The 23,638-nt window shown below is 56.8% G+C and overlaps 1 protein-coding gene across 5 annotated transcripts in view; it reads left to right on the forward strand.

Moving 5' to 3' along the window:
- ELF3 (E74 like ETS transcription factor 3) overlaps positions 1–23,635 on the forward strand; it is a gene marked incomplete at its 5' end in the record, with an annotated part of 42,882 nt that extends 19,247 nt beyond the window's left edge. For all 5 annotated transcript variants that reach the window (XM_080367463.1, XM_080367464.1, XM_080367465.1 and 2 more), the window contains one exon: positions 1–23,635. This exon is cut by the window's left edge and continues 15,155 nt beyond it.
- Between the last annotated feature and the right edge of the window lie 3 nt (positions 23,636–23,638).

The following is a 23,638-nucleotide window of genomic DNA, read 5'->3' on the forward strand; positions in this document are numbered from 1 at the left end:
CTGAGGATTCCTGCCAGCAAAGTGTGGTAGGTTTGTAACAGCTGGGACTGCATCCTTGCTTACCTCCCCCAGCAACGGGCACGTGGACCTGGGGTTCATCACATTCTGGCTGGACCCTCAGCGGAGATGCAGGAAACCAGGAGGTTCCCAGCACACACCCAGATCTCCAGGGCAGCTGCGTATCTTGCAATCTTGCTGTGCCTTCCAGGGCTGCTGAAGGTGGCCAGGCTTCTGGCTCGGCTGAGCCATAATGGTCCTCAGCAACACTTGTTCCCTGGCGCAGCAGCAAAAGCCGGGGCTGGATGTCCTGGCTGAAGTGCCCCTGCCTGCGCTGGCTTTAGGAGCACAGCTCCCCCCATGCCCTCACCGCAGTCCATGGCAGCAGCAGCTGGGGACCTCACTCTCCTACTCTGCCTTCCCACATCATCTGTCTTGCAGCAGGGGTCACCGAGGCACAGCACGGGGGGTCCCCAGGACAGGAGCGGTGGACACGGCACTGCCTCCCCAGTCTGCAGGGTTGTGTCAGCCCTGCCACTACCTGCCCTCCCCAGCAGCTCTGCAGGGGGGGTCTCAGCTGCAGAGAGCATTGCGAGTGCGGAGGCGGGTCTGAGCCTGGCTGCAGCTCAGGTCTGCCATGGGGACAGGACCCTGCAGACCTGGGGCAGCCCCGTGCCAGCAGCAAGCTGTGGGGCCAAGGCTGCATGCTCTGGGGAGCACAGTTTCTTTTCAGACAAAATGAAATTAATTTACCTGGAAATCATTTGCTCACAGAAATAAAAAGCAACACAGAGTGGCAGTGGAGGCACCGAACTAAACCCCATTTTGAAAGCACTCCCCACCCCCGCCAAGCCTGCAGCCCTGTACTCCTGCTCTTGTGCTGTTGCTTGTCTGCCTTCTGCCGTGGCACAGAGACTCCGCATCTTCCGGACAGCTGATCTAGGGCTTAGCAAGTGTGGCAGAGCTGCTTACTCCTTTTAACGCAGGACTGGATGAGATATCCACCCTGGATGAAGGCAGCACTTTTCCTTCATTCCCCCAGAGAAAGAACAGGTGTGCAGGGATGGGAAGGGCCACAGGACCCCCGAACTTCTCTCCGACTTCTTGGGACCGGGGTGGTTCACACAGCACCCTTGGGCAGAAGCCCTGCAGCTTTGCAGGCTTTGCCTGATGCTGCTACACGTGCCATAGAGTTTGCAGCCTCGTCCCCAGCCCTGCACCTTGCTACCTGTGTTACTGGCTCGTAGCCTGACCTTGGGCTGGCCACCGTGTCTCTGTGTGTCATTGGGCTTCCCAAGGAGTGGGCTCAGCTCAGCTGCTGGCTGCAGAAATTCCCCACCTTTTTCCAGTTCCCAGGCCCTGCTCCAGCTCAGCACCCAGGTATCCCGAGGGCTCTGCCCCCAGCCAGCCCTGCACACTGCCCGTAGCAGATCTTGTGCCCTGAAGAACAGCCCACACCCCACTTCCCAAAACCCAGTGGCCCCGGGGATGAGCAAGCCCTGACAGTGCTGGAGGAGGAGCCTGGCTGCAAACACTGGCCTCTTTGTGATGGCTGGGAGCAGGCGAGTGCCAGGCTCCCGGTATTTATTTATTTATGGAGTTGAATGCTAACAGCTTCTTTGAAAGAATGTGCCCCTTGGGGCCCCACAGGCAACTGTTCGTGCCCCATGCCTCTGCCCCTGGCCACTGCAATGGCCAAACCCAGGCACCCTACACCATGTCCCCCAGCCAGGGCTGGACATGTGCCCTGGAGGGTGGGAAGGGCTCACAGCACCAAGGTCTCATCCAGTCCCTGGCCCAGAGCTGGTGGCCCACCCCACCCCCACCAAGCTGTTTGGGAAGGGTGAGACTGCGGCAAGGGAAGTGAAGGACAGCAAAAGCCCGAAGCCCAGGGTCCATACAGCGCTGTCTCATGGCCCGGACCCAATGCAGACACCAACTTCAGCTCTTCAGGGCTTGTTTGGATCTGCCCCAGCCCTGACACAAGTTCATCCCACATCTGGACCAGCCCACAGAGCGTAGCACCTGCAGTGGGCAGGTCCTCTCTGCCATTGACCATAACAAAGATAATGCTGGGCTGCAGCAAAATGGTTTGCGTGACACCTGATGCCATGTCTCCCAGCATCCCTCCACTCCTGGGACTTGGAGCAGTGCACTGGGAAGGATAACAGGAGCCAAAATAAGCAAGGCTGCCGTTAGAAAAAGGGTCTTGTTCAGTTTTGGGCTATTCTGCACCAAAGGAGCTTTATGTCTGCCTAAGGCCCAAACTACGGGTCTTGGCTGCCATGAAACTTCATTCCCACCAGCCTGGCAGCAGCAGAGCTTTTCACAGCATGAGCCTGGCTAGCCAAACCCACTCCCCACCCAAGGTACAGCTAACTCACCTATGAAGCCTGGCTGCAAACAGGAGTGTTTGTGTGTTTTGGGAGGCAGGACAAGTGTAAAGCTGGTAGGTTTCCTTGGGAGAAATTTATCCCTATATGTAACCTGGGGCTGTGGAGGGAAGCTGCTGAGGTGTCAGTTTTATCCTCCATCAGCAAGCATCACCCTGGCTCCTGCCTTGGTCACCCCATGCCTGGTCCAGCTGGGTGCCTCCTTCCCCAGCAGCAGGGATCAGACAGCAGTCTGGCCTCCGCTCCGTCAAGGAGCATCATCAGATCCTTGTGGGGGTTCCTTGCAGAGTCATACCCAGATAGCCCTGTGCTGATCATGACTGCAGATATGACTCCATCTGGGAACTGTTGTATTTTGAATCCAGAGACCTGGCACTGCCTCTCCAGAGCTGCAGGAAGCCCAGGGTGTTTCAGCAGCCCATACGTGTGCTTCTGGGGATGCTCCAGCTCTCCAGCCACTCAGTATCCTATGGGAGTATTTAAGACACATACCAACAAACAGCAGGATGTGATGGTATGAGTGCATGCAGTTATGCCCATCAGTCCTACTGCAACTTGGCTGGTGATCTCCTAACAGTAAACCATCATGGCCCTGTTATCCAGCAAGGCTAGGACAGTGGGATCAGGTGAGACTTAAGTTGATCACCAGGTGAAGCTGATCAGCAGTGCTTTGGGACTGTGTCCAGCAAAGCAGGAGAGGGCTGTAGGGGCAGCCTGATCTACTGCAGCTGCTTCTCAGTGCAGCTGATGCTGATGATGGGGTGGCCCAAGCCAGCCTGGACCACTGCTAGCCTCGTGCACACACACAGTGCTGGACTTGGGTGGCCTGGAAATGGCCACAGAAGGGCAATGACCACATGGGACACCCAGACAGTGCTTGTAACAAATTGTGTGTTGAGACACCTCCTGCACAGAGCTGGTGAACCCACATCATCCTCCAAGTGCACATCTGGGCTGTTTGCTCTTTTGCTGATATAGCACTGGCTTTCTTCCAGTTTAGCTTAAACCAGTTAACAAATGACATAAATGAGCACATCAGCTGTCCCATTTATACTAAGAAAAGACACCAGCATCAACCAGTATAACTTTACTGCCTTGAATTCACTCCAGCCTGAGACTGGAGTGGTTTTGCTCTGTCATCAGCAGACTTTGGTCTGTAGATGTCTTCACATTATCCTTCTGGACAAGGAGAAATCAGTTCAAATCACTTCATGCATTTGATCAGTGCAGTTTCCCAGTGGGGACTTGCCTGGGAGAAGCCTGATGTGTCTGTTGCTGCCTGAGCTGGTAGCGCTGGGGATGTGGGGTTGGGTCCTGGGGTGCTTGTGAGCTCTCCCCATCTAGTAGCCCTAGCTAGCTGTGAGCCTGCAGCCACCGAACAGGAGACAACAAATACTAATGGCAAAAAGCAGAGTTCAGAGCCCTGCCATGGCTGAAACCTTGTCCCTGGGACAATGATGGCATGGAGGAGGGATAGTTCAGGTTCAGGAGTCATGGCTAGACTGCTACGGGCCCAGGGGGCACCCCCATTCCCAGCATCCACCCTGTCATGGTATGTTTCCCATGATTTCTATTGTGTCATCACCACCACCATCATACAGGGGTGACAGCATCCATGGGGTAAAGCAGATCTGTTTGCCCCTGAAGGCAAGGCTGGTGAATCTCTCCCATAGGCTACAACAACCCTTGTTGCTCCAGCAGTCGTGGCTCACCAGGTCTCCCCACCCCACAGCCTCCCAGCTCAAACTGGATCTGCATTTTTATTGCAAAGCCTGTAGCGGAGGGAGCACAGGGAGGCAGTAATGGGGACATTGCCAGCATGGGCCGTCCTGGCCAGCTGCTCATCCCTCCCCACGTGCTGTTTGCTCAGTGCTGGGTGCCTTGTGAAGGCAAACACGGTTGTGCCAGAAGGAGCAGAAATGAGGGCAAACAGAGGCTGGCATAGCCCCACAGCCTCCCGCCACAGTGAGTGATGTCTGGGGGGTTCCCAGGGCACAGCAGGAGCCAACGGCACCCCAGGGCCCCAACAGCCCCTCACCTCTTCCCTGTGACATCTCAGAGCACAGCAAATAGGAACCACCACTTAAGGGTCTCTTGTCCCAAGAGCAGAGCTGCACAACCCGCAGCATGGGAGACCTCAGCCCAGGGGCTCCGACTGCTGCAGCCCCAGCAGCCTCCCCCAGCTTGGCCCCAAGGCTGTGGTTCTCAGAGTGCAGGTTTTAAAACTGTGCCATATCAGCCAGACAGACCAAGCTCCCAGGGACAGAGATTGGTGGCTCTTGAGGACACAGGGACAGTCCCCAGCGGGAGGATGGTTGACACCATCATGCTAAATTTGCTATCTTCATGTGCTGTCCTGAGGAGCAGAACCTGGACCAGTCAGTCCTACTGTCCGGGAGCGACCCTGTGCCCCACCAGCAGCGTACCCACATCCCACAGCAGCACCCTGCCCTTCTCTCTAAGCCCCAGGCACATCCTGGGCTGGTGTCACATCTGCAGCCAGAGGGGGCTGGGGTGATGCACCTCCAGCCCCCTCTGCTCTCAGCTCCCTTTGGGTGCCCTGATAGAAGGGAGGGAAGGGAAAGGTTGAAGTATCTCCCCAGCACTGCCTGGGAAAGGACGAGCCAAATTAAACCTGGGGCAGTAGCGGTGGGGTCTCGTGTCCCGGTCTGAGATTGATGTGTGTTGGCCTGGCCTCGTGGGTGAGCTGTCCAGGGCTCTGTCTGGCAGGGCTGCCTTCACCGGGGCAGCAGCGCTGGGGGGAGACAAGATGCTTACCTGACCTGAAAAGGGCCATGCTGGGACTGTGCACACCTGGCTCCTTGGGAACCTGCAGCCCACAGCCAGAGCTGACCCTGTGCCAAGCCAGGACCTGGCTGACCCTTGGTAGGAGCCTCTGAGCCAATATAAATTACTTTCTCCTCCTATATCAGCATGACAATTTGCTGGGGAGCCGTGCTAATTTCTCATATGACATCTCAGGTCAGACACAGTCCTACTTTTCTTCTTAACACCTGCTGAGCCCAACCTGCTGAGAACACACCCTGCTCATCACTCATGTGCCGCAGCAGGCTTTGCTCTCTGCTGGACCCACGGGCAGGTAGGTGCCTGGCCTTGCACTTCAGAAGCCCTTTACACCTCTTGAAAGGGAGCCCGAAATAGCTTTTCCTCCATCCCTGATCTACCCTGTAAGTACCAGCCAAGGAGACTCAGCGTCCCTGCTGTGCCAGGAGCTGAGCTGACCCAGACCAGAGATATGTGGCCCTGGAGAGCCTGGCCTGGTTGCATAAGAGCACTGGCATTTCCAGAGCCACCTCTGCCAATTTAAAGCAGACAGAGAAATACAGTGTTCACAGGCTGATAACTGCATGCACAAGGTGTGTCTGCAGATAATGACGGTGGGGTCTGAAGTCCAGGAGATAAGAGGCTGGGGAAAGCACTCTGGGGAGCTGCCGCCAGGAGAGATCTCAGGGTCCTGCAGAGGGTGTGGAGCAGGCTCCCAGTGCACAGGCTGGGGCTGCCAGCTTGTGCCAGGAGAGGTCAGGTCCCCATGAGCCACCAGTCCAGCACCGCTCTGGCTGCCTCCACACTGCCCAGCTGTGCAGCCCCAGAGCTGGCAGAGGTGCAGAGGGACATCACCGGGGGATGTGGTGGGAGCAGAGGAGGCTGCCTGGCCGTGGATGGTGGGAGGAGGGAGAGGGTGACAGGCAGAGGGGGGCCGAAGCCCCCCGCACCCACCCTTCCCTGCACAACGGTCCTTTGTCTATTCCCATCACAGCAGGGACAATATCCCTGCTGCTGCCGCTGCTCTCTGAGTGAGCACCGAGCCCCATGACCCCAACGGATGTCGCAGGCAAAATGAGAATAATTAGAAGGAGGTGCCTTTTATTACAGGTGGCTCTGAAGGCCTGGCAGAATCCGACCCCCGGGGGCCCTTTGATCTCAGCCTTTGAAACCCTATAGCTTTGCTGACAGAGCTGCTCTGTGTTTCCAGGTCACCAGGATGATCATTTCCATCTGGGAACAATAAGCTCTTTATGTCACCCTTCGTGCTGGACCCTCCCTCCCTTGTGCCGAGTGGACTAGCGTGTAGATGCGCTGCTACACAAGCCCTCATCAGGGTTGGCTTCTTCTCCGGGTGGATGACATAGAGACAGCAGCGGGCAGAGCTCACCAAGCTCAGCATCCTCATTCCCCATGGGAAATGGGAGTCCTTTAGTGCCAGGAGGTTAAATTCCCCCAGTGCTTAGCCCTGTTCGTCCCCAGTACGTACCACAAAATCTTCCCACTGCCCTGGGGGAAACCCCTGCACATCCCCAGCTCCACCGAGTAACCCAAAATCCAGCCTCTGGGATGGGCCAAGCAGGTTCGTGGGAGGGCATCCTGCACACGGGGGGCGTTTCTTTGCCTCCCAGTGCATCACACCCAGCACCTCACTGTAGGGAACAGGGCATGTCAGGGCTCCCAGAGCAGGTCCCCAACCAGGGCTGCAGGGTAGGCAACTCTGCTGCCATCAGAGGGGAAGGCTCCTGGCATTGCCCCTGAAACAGCAGCTCCCCAGGCACTGTCCTGGGGCCCCTCACTGCTCCACACTTTGCACGTTCGGTTCCCTGTGCTCTGTGCCCTGGGCGCGGGCAGCAGTGGAAAGCCCTAAGCCTGCATTTCTCCAGGCGATATGGACTTTGCTGGCTGGACAGCCCTGCTACAGGGCCTGGGAGCTGGTCATTAGGGGGCAAGCCCAAGAACACGGAAGGACTTGGGGAGGATAGCCCCACAACACCCTGCCGACACTTGCACCCCTTTGGGACCCCCTTCCAGTCTGAACTGGAAAACCAGCATCTGATAAAACCCAGCATTTTCATGGTCTACATGGTCTGTCTCTGCACTTTTTCCAGCCCTGCAGCCTTCCCCAGACTGGCAATCTGCAGGAGCACCTTCGTCTCCCCTTCCTCTCTCTGCTGCAGGTTGCCCAGCTCCCTTGCCTACTCTGGAGGTCTGTACCTCCACCCTTATATGGGTCCCAGTTTGGCATGGGGCTGCTGGAGGCTGTGGCTTGCATTTGCCTTTGTCAAAACCACACGTTGTTCTCCAGCAGCAGGCATGGGGCCCAGTTGTGTAAGTCACCTTGGTTGTGACAGTTTTTCCTGGGGTATGAGGCAAGATTTTGACTAGATGTGCACCAAGGTCTGGTCAATGGGGAACACAGTGTCACCACAAGTGCTCTGGGGATTTTTCAGGGTCCAGTGTGACCCCGTTGGGCTGTGCTTGGGTGATGCTTATCATTTCTATACACCATGATGGAGCATGGCTCTTCTCAGCCTGCATAACAAAATGAGCTGTCCCTGGGGAAGCCAGCAGCGTTAGCCACTATCTTCCATCTTCCAGCAGCAACCGGCTCCACTGTCATGCACCAGCCCCCGCTTTTGCCTGCATCCATGGAGGCTTGGCAAACCCTCTGGGATGGGGCATGCCAAAGCCAGAGCACAGATCTAGGCAGCAGCTGCTGTGAAGGCTGTGGTCGTGGTGACTGACTGGCTGATCAATTAACAGACAATATGAACAGAGCCAACAGTATCCTTGTGTGTGGTTTCTGGGTGCATTTGTTGCCCTCTCCTTGTGCTGGGTGTCACCTTCTGGTTTTGCAAAGCAAATCCTGGCTGTGCGGGAGCAGTGGAGTGGGGACACCTTCTCATTTGCCAGGTAAATTTCCCAGGGAGCACAGCACGAGCTAAGGCCAACAGCCAACCTCCCCTCCCCAGCCCCACAAAGCTGTTGTCGTCAGCGGGGTGAGGGTATGGGGGCCCACCTCCACACCGATGGCCAGCTGCCTTTCCCCACCATGCTCTGGCAGAGCTATCTCCAGGCAACCCAGCCAGATCTAAGGGGAGTCTCTCCCCTGCTGAGCTTGTGCAGGCACATACCTCACATACCTGGATGTAGGCATCACCAGGAACGCTAACCCTTTCCTACTCTCCGGACAGCAACGCCCATCCGGGCACTGGCCTCCCATGGGTGCCGCTGGCCTCCTGACCCAGTCCCAGCAACCCGAGGATCCAGCACTGCCTAGGCACCACTGGCACCCACCTGGGCAAGGAGCCAAGAGCCTCCATGCTACCAAAGCTCATCCTTCACTGCCTCTGCATGTGTCCTTGCTGTCTGAAGGCTGCTTTACTCCATGAGCAAGCTGAAGGGTCCTGTTCAAACCCTGTCACCTGTGCACTGCTACAACCCCTCTTGCAATTTGATTGCATTGCCCTCTGGCAGCCCCAGGGGCAAGGATGCTCCCAGCTGCCCCAGCAAAACAGAAGTTACAATGCATACAGAGTCCACTGCAGGTGGGTGGCTTCACAGCAGTTCTTTGCTTCCCCTAAGCAGTGCTGATGTGGATCAGACTGAATTCCTGTGCATGGTAAAAGGTCCACCATGCTCCCTTCAGCATCTTCCACCTACAGCTGCAGCCGGGCCAGATGTGCACTAGCTCCTGGTGGCTGCCCCCAGCCAGTACCCACCCCGTGCTTAGGCCATGGTGATCTGACAGATGTCCTGCACCCAAACCTGGTACATGCAGGGGCGTTAGGAAGGGAGCCTGGGGACAAATCAACCCATGCTGCATGTGGCAGTTTGCACTTGGTAATTGCTCTTCTTGTTCAGTTCAGATGTCCCAGCCTACACTTCATGTGAAACATCCCTGGAGGAGGAAGGTGTCTTTTCTGCTGGAGGCTGAGATCCAGCTGAGGCTGCATCAGGGCAGATGTGAAGCTGACCATGCATGTGTGGCACTGCAGGTGCTGCATGTCCATTTTGGCACACGTGTGCTTCTGTGTACATGCCTTAATGGGTGGGAATGTGAATGCAACTGGGTCCCCAAGTTGCTTGCAGATGTTCGCATGTTCTCGTGGCTCTGTGTGCTCTCTGCAGGGACGCCATGCACGGAGAAGGGGATTAGTCTATGCCTGCCCAGGAGCTGCAAGTCCTACTCTTACTCCATAGGTTCTCATTGCAAGGACCCCACAAGATCTCCTTACTCTCTTCTCTCTGCCAGGTCTTGCTTAAACCACCCTAAGATCTACTCCTGCATCCTTCAAGCTGCTGCCCATCTGGCTTCAGGCAGCCCATGCTGCAAGCTCTGAGACTCAGATGTAGCAGACAGCCTGGGACTGCCTGAAGTAAACCTCTCCCCTGACCCAGCCTGCCTATCCTGACCATGTCCAGAGACTCTCATAATCCAGGTCTAAGCTCCCAAAAGCCCTTTATCCAAAGGCCGAACTTCTCAGGGGTGTATGGGTGGTCTGGACACCCTCAGCCACGTAGGCTGCCCAGCCTCTCCGCTGCAGCTGCAGCTCACCACAGACATGCACAGCCCATGGCGGAGCAGGAAGTCTGCAGCATGGGGCAAAACTGTGAGTGGGGTTTTTTTGTGCTGGAGACCAGGTAGGCTTGAGCCTCCATTGTCCCGAGGCTTGAGCAACGTTTTAGAAGTAGATGAGGCATGGAAGAGCACAGAGACAGCCTGAGCAGTGGCATTAGGACAGGCATGGCCTGGGATGCTGGGGGTTGCACTCATAGCTTGAGCAGTGCCATTTTGAAGCCCCAGCAAGTGATCAAAAGAAGAAAAGGGGCAGGCCACCCTTGAAGCATGTCAGGAGATCAGGCAGGAGTCTCTGGAGGACACTGAAGGTGAGCTATAGGTACAGGCAGTACCTGGTGCACACTGTACTCCAGGACCTTTGCTAGGCAGAAACGTGGGATGGAGTCTAATGTGCCCAGGGGTGCCAGGAGATTTTTTGGCTGTTTCCTGAGGAGGTGGATCCCAGGAGACTTGAGGGACTGCTAGCCCAGGCTCTCTGTGGCTGAAGGTCCTGCCCGCTGGCCTTGTAGCCCAAGAGGCTCTGCCAGGTGGTGGCCGGTCCAGGCTGTGCCAGCTCTCCACCACTGGCACCCTCTGGCTGGTGGTTATTTTGCAGGTGACTAATGGTAAGTGTCCAGATGACAGGGCTGCGTCTGGTCCCTGAAGGCAAGCTGAGTTGGCATGAGCTGGGGATGCAGCTCTGAGTGACAGATCTCTGCTACAGTCCTGGGGGCACAGCACGGAGGTGACCAGGGAAAGCCAGGTGGGAAGCTCAGAGCACCTGGAGTAGAGCCGGGTCTGGCACCTTGGCAGTATTTCCATCTCCCCAGATGTTATTGCTGTTCCAGTATTGCCAGCTCGTGGGTGAGAGGAGTTTAAGGAAACCTCAACTTGGTGTCAAGACCAGATTTACATCTTGTGGCTGATGAAAGGAATCCTGCTCCAGGGCATCTTCCAGCACTGAGCACCCAGACTGGAGCAGGTTCCCAAGCTGACGGGCATCTTGTTCAGTCCCAGGCAGCATGGCTCATGCCCAGCAAGGCTGCTTACAGCCACAGGGCAGCCCCACACTGCCCAGGGTGATATACACCAGCATGTGCAGAGCATGGCTGCACACCACAGATAGCCTGCAGTGTGCTAGCCAAGGGGTAGGGAGGTCCCTGTGGCAAGCAAACCAGTGAAGCACAGAAGGATGCAGCTGTGGGGTTTACCTGCCTGGGACAGAACCGCCTAGCAGCACTGGGAGCTGAGCCTACCCATCGCCTCCAGCCTGTGGGCTGTGCGTGGACCGGCTCTGGGTGCACAGGAGTGAGCCCGTAGCTCTTGCCAGCCCTGCTCCTCTGACACAGCACGAGCCTCCCTGGGCCCCGCGGGGTGGTGGGGTGAGCCAAGAGCTGAGCCCCAGTGCCGCCTTTGAAGGCTGCTCACGCCTTCCCTCGCAAACCCAGCGCTGTCAGCCTGCACCACGCTGCACCTGGGCTCCTGGCCCTGGACTTGCACAACAGGCCGGCCAGAGCCCTGGTGCCAGCTCCACAGCCACCAGCCTGGGGGGGCAGCCTGGACCCCCACCAGCCCCTGCCTCTCCTCCCACCGAGGGTGCTGGGGAGCAGAGCCATGGCTGGGGTCTTGGAGCAGCCCAGGCTGGGACAGCTTTGGGGACCTCCTCAAGTGCTTGCAGCGAGCCCTGTGCCCTGTGCCACGGGTCCTGGTGTCACACTGCACCAGATGGGTGGCAGCACCAGCCTGGCATGCTGCCATGGTGGCTTGTTTCCATGCCAGGAAACTGCATCACTTCAGAGCAAGTGGAGAGAAGCTAAAGTCCTCCCTTGCATGACCTTGGCACAGCAGGCTCTTCTTGGAGGTAGTGAAAGGTGTAGAGATGGCCTTGGGGGTCTCCCAGCCCCAGTCCTAGCCTGGCCCCAATGGTGAAGGAGGTGGGGGGGCCAGCTGAGCACTGCTGCCAGCGAGACAGTGCTGGCCAGCTCAAAGAGGCAGAGCCAAACTCTCCAGGCAGAACAGGCAGCACGCCTGCATTTTTTTTCTCTGTGCCTTGCTTTGCGAGCTGCAATTGCAATGCGCTTTGGTAAGAGGCACTTCAGTCCCTCAGCAGCTTCGGCTTGCCCTGGGTGCACATCCTGGGCATACCTGGGAGGAGTGTCCTGCCAGCTCTTTGCAGGGTGGAGAAATTGTCCCCAGCGCCAAGATCCCTCTGGGAAGCTGTCCTCCCAACACAGGTGTAAGTGCCTGGTGTGCCTGGCCCTGCAGAGGATGTGTCTGCCCTCTCGCAGGCTGGTAAACTGAGTCAGCTGCCTCCTACCTGGGAGACTTCTACCGTGGATGGGGAAACGGAGGCAGGGTAAAGGTCGTGACTCACTCCCATCTTCAGGCAGTGCTGTGGAAGAGCTGGGACCCTGCACCGGCTGTGTGGCCCGCAGCAGGAGGGGAGCTGCACGGGTGCAGAGGAGAGGGCAGGCTGGCTGAGCAGGCACGGCAAAAGGAGGAGCCCGGAGCAGGGGCTGACTCAGCTGTGATGTGGGGGTTGAAGCTCAGGCTCCATCAAACCCAGCCTTTCGCAATGTGTTTACCAGGACCTGGGCCACCCGTGCCTTCCAGGGCGGGCAGCTGATCCCCCTCAGCCCCCAACCTGCTCGCCAGAGGGGAGCTTGCGAGGAGCCTCGGGCTGGCTCTCTGCTCCAGTGCTGCTGCTGGCGCTCTGCCGCTGCCCAAGGGGAAAGTGACGCACCAGGTGAGGTCGGGGAGCGTGCTCCCAGGGCAGCTGAAAACTGCCGGTGCACCGAAACACAGCCCCAGCCCACGGGAATCTGGTGGCACATCGGAACATTTCTATCCACATGATGTCATCCCAGGGAGAGAGACAGAAATTCCCCTGCTTTCCTTACACCGTTTGCAAACTGCTGTCCCATCCACCTGGCCACCTTCTGCCAGCTACCAGGCTGCATGTCCTGGGTGGGCAGGACACAGAGTGAGGGGCAATTCCCTTTTATTTATTGTTTTAGAGCAAAATGTGCTGTTTTGAGAACTTTCCCTAGAGGAAAGCTGGGGACAGCAGATCCAAATTATGTTTTATTTAATTTCAGCTTTTTGTGGAGTTTGAGATGGGAAATGCTGGTCAGAAGCAGAAACACCACATTTGTTTCCGCAATGAGCTGGAAAAGGGGATTGGAGGTGGTGGCCCATCTCCCTGCTTTCTTTACCAAGGCAAACTTGGCTTTGCTACTGCAGCACTGCCAGGGATGAACATCCAACAGCAAAGGTCACCAGTGCTCCCACAACCCACTGCAACTGAGAATGCCTGCTGTTCCATGGGCAGGAGTACCTGACTTGTGAGAACCCACAGAAAAGACACCCTAGAGCCATCAGTGGAGATCTCAGGTGTTTTCAACAGGTCCATGTTGATCCCCACCACGCTGGATACAGGGCACCACAGAGCAATGCCATCATCTGCTGAATTCTGCTTGCTTGCGCCAGCCAGGACCCTTTGTCATGCTAAGCAAATGAACTGTTTTCAGCAGTTAACCTCAAATGTAGTTCCCTGTTAACCCAGTTTATCTCTGGGCAAGGCTGGGCCCTCCAGAGAAAACCATGTGTGGGCTCGTCTCCCGCTGGCCTCTTTGCTGGCTGGTTTCCATTGCATGATTCATGTCAGTTCCCAGCGCCAACGGCTGGAAAGGGACCTGTGTTATTGCATTGTCCCTGGGATATTTATTGCTTGGTTACCGAACTAGGTTCAGGCTGGCAAGAGCTCGCATTACAGGCAGCAGCCAGATACTGGTGCCCCCAGTCTGCCAGGAGTGGTGGCAGGGGCAAGGTGGGCAGCTGGGCAATATTTGTTGCTGCTGAAGACCTGGCTCCTCCAGCATTCCAGGGCTGTGGGGATGGGTGGCAAGAGGCAGCCATATAGTGCTATGGCTGGGCATCGCTTTTGATACTCGCTCTGGCTGCCTGGGCAGGGTTCGGCCACCCTCGCTGCCCTTTGGGCTCCTGCTGGGCACCTGCTCCTCCCCACTGGTGCCCAAGCATTCACCCTGACTGCTCCATTGCCCCATCTCCGCAACAGGAACATCAGAGAGGGCTAGGCCGACACGTGACAGAAACGTCTTCACCCACCCTATGCCAGGAATATCTGCCCACAGGGCGTATGCGCCCATGGGCACAACATGTTTTGTATCAGCTGCTGCTCAGGGATGGGTCCCCAAATGTGCATCCAGCCAGCCCACTGCCCCTTCCTCTCCCAGTACCAGCCTGTGGCAGCTCTCCCTTAGCCTGGGCTGGGGCTGACCTGCAGCCTCCCCGCTACAGTGGCATCTGGCAGGTTTCTGCAAGATACAAACCCCTTGCTCCCATCCCTGAGGGTGTCCAGGGAGGGGTGTGTGTCAGGAGGGGGTGTGTTGTGGGGCACATCCAGGGGCCACCCATGCCTGTAAATCAGTAACAAGGCCAGCAGGTCCTTTGCTGCTCCTGTTTTCCCGCTTGTTCGACTCTTCTGTCTGTGGCCTCTCCCTTTGGATGACTGGCAGGAATGGGTGACAACCTGCCACGTGGCCCTGGGCTGCCACTGCCCTGCAGCATGGGGGTGCACCCACGGGTGTATGGAGAGCAGGGCATGGGATGGGGTGGGCTCCTTTCCTACTGGGGAATGTGCTTACCCCATGCTCCCGGTGCTAAGTAGCAGATGGCCGTGTCAGGGCATGCTGGGGGTTCAGCCCTGGGCACAGACCTGAACCTCTTCTCCTTCTTGCAGTCCTCATTTAGCGACGTCCTTCACTTGGTACCTGCTCTGCCCTGACCACATCACCCTGTACATATGTAGCGTGAACTTACCCGGCCAGCAGCACCTTGGTGGTCTCTGGCAGATGGCACCCCCTGGGATACACCCATCCCTCCAGTAAGCTCCAGGGAGTGAAATAAAGTTTTATTTCAATTATCCTAACAGTAAGGGACAGAGGGGGCACAAATAAAACCCACCTCATTTCTGTGGCAACCAGGAATTATCTCCTTGGAGATGGTGCTGTCTGTGTCAGTCTCTGGTCCAGACCCTGGTGGTACATGGGTTCCCTGTTACGGGAGCAGCATGGTACACTGGCCACAAAAGCCATTTGAAACGCCCCATAAGATCTGAAGGAGAGTTTGCAACCAGCAAGGTCCCTCGACTGCGGCGCCCTCCCAGCCCCGAAACACCTTTCCTTCTCTCTGTACCTGCTCCCCTTGCTCACCGTCCAGTCATGCTCTGCAAAATACAGAGCTGGGAGGAATTTGCAGTTTTGCAGCTGGGGGAGCAGGACAGGGACCTGCCCTCTGGCAGCCGGTGAGTCAGCAGCCAAGCCCACTCCACCAGCCATGCTTTGCTGCAGATGAGCGCTCCTCGCCTGCAGTCTCACCCAGGCTAGGGAGAGCCTCTGCCGCCTCCTGTGCCTCACCAAGCTCTGCGGTGGGTGACAGAACACTGTTCACCCTGTTGAACAGTGGCAGGGGTGCTCCCGCATGGAGAACTCGCTGTGGTGTCCCAGCAGCTCGTGACTTCTGGGAGAAGGCAGCACGTGCTGCATTGTCACATACCTTACGTGTGGCAACTCAATGTGGGGATGTACAGGGGTCCACCACCCCTCCCTGGAGCAGCCAGAAACTTACCTGCTCTGGGATACCTCAGGGCACTGCACGGCACAAAGCTCTCCGTGCCCACAACTAGAGAAAACCCTGGAAGGGTTACCCAGGGAAGTTGTGGAGACATCACCTGGGCATGGTCCTAGGCAGCCTCCTCTAGCTGACCCCAACCTCAGCCTTCCTCTGACGTCCCCTTGGGGAGGCACCTGGAGGGAGGCACCTGAGGGGCTGTGGCTCCAGGCCGCCAGGGTCACAGAGTGCCACCAGGGCCATGCTCAGGCGGGCGGGGGGGGGGGGGGGGGGGGGGAGAGCCCAGACACCCCCAGGCTCCAGGTGTGGCACGGGCCCAGCGCCCACCAGCGCTGTCGCAGCAGCTCTGACGTCATTTTTTTCCAGCAACCGGAAGTTCTGATGCCCGAGTAACCCTGCATTAGCCGTCGCTTCTGATTGGCTCCAGTGCAGAGCAGGGTGGCTCCCAGGTCCAATCAGAGCACAGCTGCCACTCCCACAAGTGCGGCGGCAACAGGCAGTCTCTGATTGGCCGCTTGGGTCTCTCCTGAGGGTTTACTGGCGAGAGCTCGGCTCTGATTGGCTGTTTGCGTCCCTGCTGGGGGCTCATTGGTTTTCACGAGGGGCTGCAGCGTGGTGGGCTGGGGCAGCGCCCGCCGTCACGGCCGGGCCCAGCGCTGGCTCCGGGCCGGACTCACAGGGACCCCCACCCGAGGGAGGCTGGGGGGCCCCCGGCCCCGCTCCTTGCGCGGTTCCAGCCCCTCCCGTGGCGCGGAGACAGCCCTGCCAGGGCTGCCCCAGGCCCCGGTGCCGGCCCGGCAGTGCCTGCCGTGGGGCCTGCCCCCGGGGAGAGGCCAGAGCCTGCCCGTGGCTAGCCCCATGGCTGCGCGCTCGGCGGAGGCCGGCCCCGGCGCGCACGTCCCGGAGGCCGGAGCCGGTGTCAGGACGCTGCGGATGCCCCTGCTTCCTTCCTGGGGTCGCCGTCTGCTGGGAGCGACAGCCAGGGGCCCGGGCTGGGCTTTAGCGTGGGCTCGCTGTCCTGCCTGCGCCCCTCGGTAATCTCGGAGCAAGCTGCAGAGCCTGAGGAAACAAAAGTGCTACAGGCAAAAATTGTTCCCTGCTGCAGTCCTGACAGCTTGGAACAGTATCTCTGATTCCTTGAGAGAACAGTGGAAGGGAGTGGCTCCATCTGTGCGGCAGAGCATGGAGCAGGTCATAAAGTACAGGGACAGGCAGAGGCACCTGGTAAAGCCAGGGGAAATGGGTGTGAGGCATCGCGTGTGGTGCTTCCTTGCTTGGTGTTGAATCGCTTCGTGGCGCTAGGTCCATTAGCGTAGCACGTGAAAACAGAAGGGTCCCTTCCTCTGTGGTACCTGCACAGGGGGGTTTCCCGAGCAGCAGCTCTGTCTTTGTCATTACCAGGCATGTACCGACTCAACTGGCAATCATTTGTCACCATAAGGTCTTTCTGTAGCTTTTACAGCACCAGCTCCAGAAAGGATCCCTGTGAGACTCAGTTGGTAACCTTAATCTTCAAGGAGCATTTCACTGCCAAAATTACTCTGATTCTTCCCCGTAACATACGGCTAAACCACGTGCCACGGGTCCCCTGCTAGTCAGCAGCACCACTGGTGAGCTCCCCAAGCCTCTGCGTGAAAATACTTCTTCAGGTGAAGGTCCTGGCATTTTTTTCTTTCCATTCACATAAACTAAGGTGTTGTAAGTGTTCTCTCTCTGGCATCTCCAATTGAGGGACCTCATCTAACTTCTTCACTCTGAAGAAAGAGGCAGCCCGGGAAGCCCCTGGGTGCCTCTCCAGAGAACAAAAATGTGAGGGATTCATCTCACTTCTCTTTACAGTTTATCTTCACGAGTGTTGCACGCCATTGTTGACTCTAGCCTCTTTGGCAAGCAACCATCTTTTGCTCAAAAAAAGTTTGAAAGTTAGTTGTTATGCCTTTAGCAAGTTGTTTCTCAAAAAATGTGGCTTGCCTTAGTGTGGTTTTACATTTCACTTGCCCAGGTTTATAACCTTTGCTGTTTGCCTTGTTGGGACATGGCTATAGCTATTCAGAGATACCACTTTACTTCCAACAGGGTCCCATACTTGCTTTTTAAAAAACATTAGCTACAATACTGCTAGAATCTCTTCAGACAGACACTGTACATTTACTGAGTGCCTTCAGTATCGTATTTATATAATGTCCAGCGTTTTACTTTGTTTGGTTGCTACTTTTAATTTCTTAATTTCCTCATTTTCTTAGTTTCTTAATTTTAATAGTGTACCTCTTTTTGCACATAACTATTACTGCATGTTTTATGCTGCTTGTTTTCCTATCCAAGACATCGTTATGGTCATCAGAATAACATTTTGGACAAGGTTTGTTGTCCTGCTTGTAGAGCAAAGTAACAGATACACTGAGAAAGTGTGTGTGGGAATGGCTGGGTATGAAACCTAAAGAGGAAATTACAAGTGTGGCCTGCACTGATAACCAGTGGCACAATCAACATCAGGCAGATGCTGGGGAATCTGGTGTTTGCATCAGCCTAGATGGCTGCACTTCGGTAAGCCCTGGGTGTAGGTGACTCACCAGCAGAAGATTCGTGCTTTGATAGCAGGAGGATGGCAGCAAGTTACAAGCACATCCTTTACATCTCCAGCACCATGATGGCACCTGTAAAAAACACCCAGGACAAGGAAGCCCAGACAAAGGCCCACAAACCTCCCTGAGGCTCTGGGACAGTGACGTGGACAAGGATCAGAAGCTAAAGATGCTGCCTTGAAAATGGTTGATTCCTAAAGGGTATAAAAGACCTGTTGTCACCAGTTTGCTTAGCCAATAAAGAGAAGCCCATGAGGTACCATGAAGACCCATCTGCTAGCATCCCTCATGCTCGCTGCTGCACACTGGTAACTTGGCCATACCCCTTGTGCAAACACATCGGGGCGGGGGTGGCTGAGGGTGAGAGAGACCAGCAAGAAGTGTGAGAGATGAGTCAGTTCTATTTTAAATAGAAATCCCCTGTCACCGAGGTCTAGCACTGAGTTTTGTTACATGCTCAGAAGTCAGTCATTGCTTCTCCTGTGTTTCTGCTCTGATCTCCACCAATGCAGTTTGATTAGAGCCATGGCCCTGGTTAAGGAGGTCAGTCGTTCCTTGGCGACAATTCCTGCTTTTAAGTCGATTTTCAGTCCCATGTTCAAATTTTCAGTCAAACGTCAGTTCCTGACATTTGGGGACAGATGTGCTGTTTCCACTGTCCAACATGGTGTTTAGTCTATAATGCCTTTCTCTGCCCGGAGAGGCTGACATAGAGGACAGGGGCGCCAAGTCAAGTCCTCTCTGCATGGAACCCTCTCAACTGGCACCGACAAACTACTTTGGGGGCAGGTTTTGGACAGGCATCGACAGTTATTATTGCAGGATCTTTCACCTCCAAACCTTGCTCATTTTACTTCTCATGGGACTCGGGCACAGTTGCTGGTTTTTGTCTGTTCATCCTCATTTTGGGTGTCTTTTTTAGCAACTCTCTGTGAAAGGATTGGGATATGAGGAAGACACAGGGTATCTGCTGGCATCATCCTCCTGTTACAAGAGTGCAGGCCTCTGGGCTCGGTACAAACACTGTGTGTGCCATGTAAACGGAAAGGACATCCTCACATGCAGCTTTTCCCACATCTGTCTGAGCTGTCTATGCTACTCTCTGCTGGCAGAAGTGTCCTTGCACTACCTGGCAGCATGACCACCTGCCTGGCAGCTTGCCCTTCCACTGGCCCTGGAGCCTGACATGATGCTAGCTCCAATACCTGCCTGTGGTAGCTTCTCTGCCAGCATGCAGTGAGTGCTGAGAGTGGGGAGATGGTCCCAGATATTCCTGTGTTTCCTATGCCCACAACCATGAGCTCGCAGGAGCCCAGGCACACAGAGCAGGAACACACTGGCTGTGCCCTGCTGCTCTGCCTAGCACTGGCTGTCTGCTTCCTCTTCCCTTCTTTGGGGGCTCACTCAGCACCCTGCAGATAAAGGGATGTCAGATCCTGAGGAGCTGGAAATCCTTTAGTGCTTTGCTTCATATAACGCTCATGGGCTATTGCCCTTTGCGTGTCCCACTTTCTCCCTCACCTCCTCCCTGCTGGCAGCCCCAGGATTGCTCCTATAGAGTGAGATCAGAGAAAATGTTGTATTTTCTGAGTGTCCCAGCAGGGAAGGAGACACCTGCCAGGCGGAGCAGGACCTTGTCATGGCCCGCTGAGCTCACCTGCATGTCCATAATTAGGGCAACAGACTTAAGACACCCTTGTAGGGCCAAGGGACCATCTGTCCCAAGTACGAAGAGTCCCTAAAGTGTGCTGGGATTGTGGCCAGCCCTGGACCCCTGCTTTCCATCCTGTAGTCCAGCTTTTCACCTCTCCCATGGTGGGGTAATTGCAGCCCAGGTGGCTGGTGACACAAAACACCAACATCCTCCTCCCATGGACCATGGTGTGTAACTCTTCTCCTGCAGTTTGGAGACGGACATGCCAGGTGTTCAAGGGAAAAGGAACAGAACGACTACTTTCAGGCCAATGGGCCTAAAGCTTCCCAGCACCAGTAGCTGGGATCCCAATGGGAAACATGCCTGTGGCATGCTGCCCTTCCGTCTGAAGGTGCCCTCCCTGCCTGTACAGCACGTAGTATGAACCATCAGGTCTGTAAGTGCTCACCAGCAGCAGTAGAAGTCAAAGCATGTCCCAGGGACTCTTTCTCCCTCTGTCCTGGATGTGCTCACAGTATTTACTGCTGCATTTGGTGTATCCCCAGTCTGGGGGCTCCAGGATCCCATGGCCTGGTGCTGTGGCCTTGGGGAGCCCAGCTCTCTGCTGCTCACAAGGATGCAGGGTCCAGGGCTGGCTCTGTTCCCAGATGGTGCATCTGACTCAGTGGACCAGGCAGGGAAGTTCCCAGCATGATGATCAGGCCATGGCAGACGGCAGACCATGCCTGTGGCCATGCTGTCAGGGACAGAGACGTAGGGGTGAGAAGCCTGCCTCAGGCAGGAGCCCCAGACAGCCCCCAAAGGGTTCCTTGGAGCTCAATAGCTCCTCCCAGGAGACAATGGCCCAAATCCTGGCACACTGGTGACATCTTCCAGCCAAGCAGTCTGTCTTACCAGCTCTTCAGCAATTGCCCAGAGCTGCAAGCAGCAGAAAGATACACCCCACCTACAGTGTCATCAGCACCAGGCTGCAATTAGTGCTGCATCATCACCTACTTGGTGCGAGAGCCAGCTGGCCTCACGTCACCCATTGAGCTGCCACACCTGGGAGATACCAGCAGGATATGGCTGTGTCACCTGGTGACTCAGGGCCACTGGCTTCAGTGTGAAGCTGGAGCTACTGACCTGAATCTAGGGGAGAACATCTTGTAAGCTGCTGGCTGCTGCCTTATTGCAGCGTTGAGAAACTCCAGCCCTTGCTGGGCTGCTGGCTAGTGGCTGTGTGGGTCAGCGTCTCAGTGCTGAGCAACTCACCGCGTGGGACTGAGTCACAAGGAGTGGGGAAAACTGCATAGGGAGCCTCGGTTTTTTTCCATCACTGGGGAGAGGACAGCCTCTCCCTCTTGCTGGCCAGCTGCCATGGCCATGGCTGACACCTCTGACCCACAGGCGACAGGGCTTGGAGCCTGGGATGGATGGTGCCAGCAGCCTCAGGAATTCTGCTTGCACCTCTGTGCTTGTGGCTGCCCTTGCTGATGCTGCGGGTGTTGGGGTATAGCAGCTCCAATGTGGACATAGCCCATCTCACCCACCCACAGCAGTGTCCTCGTGGCCATAACAGGCATCCCAAGATGCAGGGAGTCTGCAGGATAACAGGCTTGGTAAGGCGTTTTTTCCTTCCCTGTGTCATCCATCATCCTTCAAGCATCCCAGGCAGTACCATAGCCCTGGAAAATAGGACTTCTAAAGCAAAGCCTGGTCTGTAGATACCTTCAGAGGATGTGCACCTCTGGGGCCTCAGAGGGGCCCTGCCCACTCAGTTGTCAGGCCAGGTCCGGCCACACAGCATTAGCACAATCCCAGCACCACAGTGCCAAGTGCTCTACAGTGGGCACAGGTACCAATCCTGCATGGCAGAGCACAGACAGATGTCTGTCTCCTCCCATGAGCTCCCAGCTCTGAGGATGCTGGCACAATCTTCTCCCCTGCTTTCTTGGCCACAGCAATGTGGATGTGACCAGCTCAACAGGACAATCCTGGCCCTTGGGGTCTTGGTGTGGCCCTGCCTGCATGTGGCTCCAGCAAAGGCTCCTCTGGCTCCAGAGAGTGGGTCCATCAGGAGAGGGTTGTCTGGCAGGGCATGGGCACAGCTCACCCAGGTGTGTGCACAGGCTGTGGGCAGTGAGAACTGCTCTGGGGACACAGCTGTGCCCTGTGACAAGGACATCTCCAGGGTGGAGAACATGTTTCAGGGGGACCAGTCTGCCACGATGGTGGCCAGGGTAGGGGCAGCACAGGGACCCCCCAGCCCTGCAGGGAATTGAAGAAGGGAGGGCAGTTGCAGGGGGCTTGGGCACAGTGTCCACAGCCTCAGCCCTCATTTCATGTGAGCAGAGCAGGGAATTTTCCGTCAGCAAGCAACCGAAATTTCTGCACGGTGACCTTTGTCCGCACCCAGGGTGGGGCACCCACAGCAGCTGCCAAATGTCACTGCGGTGCCCCACTCCCCACCTGCGGGCTGAGGACCCGTTCCTCTGTGCAGGGGGACAGCAGCACTGTCAGGGCAGCCAGAAAGGGCAAAGGCCAGGGGTCTGGACCCTGCCCCCAGCACCCATGCACTGCTGGCTTGGTGCACAAGCAGCAGGGATACCACCCCTGCCAGCCCCCACAGCACGTCCCCAGGGAGGGCAGGGTCCCCTGGTCCCCAGCCATCCCCAGGCCTCGGTGGGGCTGATGCCCAGGCAGTCCCCGCTGCCCAGCCTGCGTCCAGCCCCAGGTGCCGACACCTCACCCTGCAGGAAGGGGTGGGCAGTGACACCAGCGCTGCACTGTCCGATGGCAGATGTTGGCATGGACGGACTTTTTTTGGAGTGCTCAGCACCTCACAGCATCAGGCCCTGGCTTATGTGGCCAGGTGCTGCCCATGGATGCAGAAAGGGCAGTATCTGGTCAGGATGGTGAAGATGAGCTGTCTGGTTTGAAGGCAAGCTGTGGGGGGACCAGGAGAGGCCGTTCAGGAGACCAGGTCTGGGTATGGGGTGGGGTAGAGGTCTCTGAATGGCACCCCTGCAGCATGGAAACCTGTGGCCACCCCAACCGCCCCGCAAGGAGTTCACAGACCTGCCAGCCTGCACATGAGGTCCCCTGCATGTACCACAATCTCTCACAAGGCTCCTGGCCCATCTGTGCCCAGTGCTGGGCACAGGCCCCCTCCCACAGGGGTTCTGATGCTGGACCACCCTGCTGCCAGTCCTGAAGCCCAGCAGCCCTTGGCAGGGGGGGGCTGTTGCCCCTGCACAGGAGGGTGGTTGCCCCAAGCAGTGCACCCAAGCACAGACTGCCCACGTGCCAGCTCCTTCCTCGTGGCTTTCCAAGGAGAGACACACCACGATATTCCTGGTAAGTGCAAATCACCTTGACTTTTGCACCGAGACCTTGAGTGGCTCGGGCAGAGCATGGGCGCAGGCCAGCGCTGCGCCTCGCTCAGGGCTGCTTGGCGTCGTCTTTCTGCAGACGGGTTATTTTCCACGGGTGTTTCCCCAGCGCCCGTGTGCTGGCAGGCAGGTGGGCTGCAGTCACAGGTCACCCAATCTGCCTCTCCCTCTGCCGACACGAGCGGGGATGGCAGCCCTGGCACAAGTCACAGCGCAGGCTCCCTGCCCTCAGAGCCCCTCAGACCTTTTTCCTGCTCATCTGGAGCCCCCCCGCTCTCTGCAGCCAGCTGGCTTTTAACCTCCATGGCTGCAGGAGGAGTTGGGATTCACTGGGAGCAGTCAGGGACGTGAAGCACCCTGAAAGTGGTACTAGGAAACAGGGGGCGACAAGCCCATAACCTTGCAGTATGGTGGTTTTCACCAGTGCTCCAGCTGACATCCCCCAGGACTTGGAGGGGATGTTGCAGTCGCCTCCATACAACTGTCACCGCAAACCCAAGCTCTGTACAGCAGCCAGAGCAGGGGGACACAGCAGCAAGGGAGCATTGTTTACCCCAAAGCAGGGAGTTATTTCTAGAGCTGGAGGGACTGAATTGAGGCAAATGGAGAAACCAAATACTTCAGCCCCCCCCCCCCCC

Source organism: Falco punctatus (genome assembly GCF_963210335.1).
Source record: "Falco punctatus genome assembly, chromosome: 17".
Lineage (NCBI taxonomy): Eukaryota > Metazoa > Chordata > Aves > Falconiformes > Falconidae > Falco > Falco punctatus.